Source organism: Gracilinanus agilis, chromosome 1 (assembly GCF_016433145.1).
Source record: "Gracilinanus agilis isolate LMUSP501 chromosome 1, AgileGrace, whole genome shotgun sequence".
NCBI lineage: Eukaryota > Metazoa > Chordata > Mammalia > Didelphimorphia > Didelphidae > Gracilinanus > Gracilinanus agilis.
Genome location: NC_058130.1, coordinates 610440095 through 610443318, shown reverse-complemented (window position 1 = coordinate 610443318; position 3224 = coordinate 610440095).

The window sequence follows — 3224 nt, the reverse complement described above, 5'->3', positions numbered from 1 at the left end:
TTCTTGCTATACTAATTGGTTCATGCTCTGACTTTTTACATTTCTCATGCCATTTGGAGCTAATCTTTTTTTTAAAAAGCCTCATTTTCCATCTTAGAGTCAATACTATGTTTTGGTTCTAAAGCAAAAGACTGGTAAGGCTTAGGCATTGGGGGTAAGTTAATTACTCAGGGTAATACAGATAGGAAAAATATAAGACTAGATTTGAACCCAAGACATCCAATCTCTACTTCTGGCTTTCAATCCACTAAGCCATTTAGCTGCCATTGAAGCTAATCTTGATAAAAACTAGGAGTTATTGGTATATACCTAAATTCTGAAAGACAGAAGCTCAGTATTCCCAGGAGCTTTTGTTGAATAATTACTCCTTACTCTAATGGCTTAGGACCATTTGGATGTCTTTGAGTTTATTACACTAAGTTACTAGATTTATTTTCTTCTATATGCCATGTACCTAATCTGCTATTATGATCAATCTGTTCTAACCAGTAACAGTTCATTTTTATGTTTAGGTATTTGAGGTAAAATGTAGGTATAGTATTGTTCTAGCCCTTTATTTCTTTTTTATTATCATTTTCCTTTAAATTATTGATATTACAAAGTAACATTTTGAGAGTGATTAGTATGACAATAAATAAATAGATTGAATTAGGTTGTATTATCATTTTATTATATGTCTCAACTTACCCATGGACAATTTATATTTTGGCAATTATTCAGGTCTGTAATTTCTTTAATGAGTATTTTGTCATTGGATTCACATTGTCTCTGTGTATATTAATAGATAAGATCCTAAGAATGTGTTATATTAGTATTTTTAATGAAATTTCCATTTCTCTTCATAATGAATTTTGTTGATATTATTTTAAAAGATTACAATTTTTCTGTATCATTTTATACTCTGAGGTAAAAAAAATTGGAGAAGTTATTGTTTCCATTCATTTTAGTTGAATCTCTAGGGTGGTCTAAGTGAAACTTCATATGATCAGCAAAAAATAAAAATAGTTTTTTCTCTCCTTTTCTTATGCATTTCTTATAAATAGCATATTGTTAGTTAATGCTTTCTAAACTTTGCACCATTCTTTTCCATTTAAAGTTGTGTTCATCTTATTTACCTTGCAGTTAGACCTATTAATTTTGTTTGTTTTCCACCATCTTATTGTTTCACATATACTAAAAATCTTTTTGAAAACAGACTTCTCAGATTAAAAGACTACTTTCCATTAAATGTCATCATCCTACACAATAGATTGCTATAATAATTGTTGTGGTGGTTACCATTCTCTCAGGATGTGGACAACGATATATAATGAATGATTTAATTTGCCCTTTACCATAAACATTAGGAGAAATGTGGATTTGTGTTTATACAAACTGTTTTTCAAGTAATTTTTTACATGAAATACTTTCTACTTTCTCCTATTATTTGAGTATCTTATCTCATGGAAGAATCTGATTCTGTTTGATCTTTTCTAATTGTCAGGGAATCTGTTACTTGAGTAGGGCTTTATATCTCCAGTACTAATCTATTAATTCTCATTCTAAGTATTTTCTTCAGAAATGTCATTTCTTTGTATTAACTCTTTTATTATAATTTGATTTGAATGCTCAAGAATTTATTGCTTATTTTTTAAAGAATTCTAGTTGACATTTTAGTAAAAAAATAATTTTTTTTAATTTGGTCAAAAATTCCTGTAATTTTCCTGAATTGAAACTTTGTGTTAGAGGTAGGTTGTGCACACTTTTGAAGGGTATTCTGGAATCTCATAAGGTCCTGATTTGTATTATCTGATTGACTTTTTCCAGATATTAAGTATTGTGTTCCTTATGTATATTATGAATAGATTATTCCATGGAGCTAGAAATTTCCCTATATGTATATATTTGTGTGCATATATTATTTGACTTTTTAAAATGACGAGTAAAACAATTTTCACATCAATTATTAAAAATATTGAATTCTAAATTCTCTTCTTCCATCCCTTCTCTACTCATTGAGAAAGCAAGCAAGTTCATATAGGTTATACAAGTAAAATCATATTTAATAGATTTTCAATTAGTCATGTTGTTAAAGAAAATAAACTAGAAGGAAGAAAAAACAAGAAAAATAAAGTTAAAAACAAAAGGATGCCTTTATCTCCATTCAAATTTAATCATTTCTTCCTCAGGCAATATATAGTCTTTCATCATAAGTCTTTCAGAATTGTCTTACATCATTGAATACTGAGAATATCTGTTAGTCACAGTTGGCGCTTATACAATATTCGTATTACTGTGTTCTTTTTCTGTTCACTTCACTTCAGTTTGTGTAAGTCTTTCCATACTTTTTTTGAAAGCATTCTGTTCATTGTTTCTCATACCTCAATGGTATTCCATCACAATCATTTACAATACTTGTTCATTCATTCCCTAATTCATAAGTATCCCCTCAATTTCCAATTCTTTGCCACCACAAAAAGCTGGTATAAATATTTACATACACCCAGGTTCTTTTTTTTTTCTTTAATCTCTTTGTGATGAAGACCTAGTAATGTATTGCCTAATCAAAGGCTATATCTGGTGTTATATCATTTTGGGCAAAGTTCTAAATTATTCTCCAGTCACTGGGTATGTTCACAACTCCATCAACAATGAATTACTCCCAATATTCCCAGTCCCCTTCAATATTTGTCATTCTCCTTTTCCATTATATTAGCCAATCTGAGAAGTGTGAGTTGGTGCCTCAGTCATTTTTTCATCTCTTTTAGAAGTTGATAAATGAATTCTTTGAATTTCTACTTAACTAATAGTTCTAGGCTACCTGGGCAGTTTACTTTGATAGCTTTTTTTTTTTTTTTTAGTTTTTTTTTTACATTTATTAATATTCATTTTTAACATGGTTACATGATTCATGCTCCTCCTTTCCCCTTCAACCCCCCCCGCGCCCCCCCTACCCATGCGCATTTCCACTAGTTTTGTCATGTGTCCTTGATCAAGACCAATTTCCAAATTGTTGGTAGTTGCATTGGTGTGGTAGTTTCGAGTCTACACCCTCAATCATGTCCACCCCGACCCATGCGTTCATGCAGTTGTTTTTCCTATATATTTCCTCTCCTGCAGTCCCTCCTCTGAATGTGGGTAGCATCTTTACCATAAATCCCTCAGAATTGTCCTGGGTCATTGCATTGCTGCTGGTTCAGAGGTCCATTACATTCGATTTTACCACAGAATGTCAGTCTCTGTGT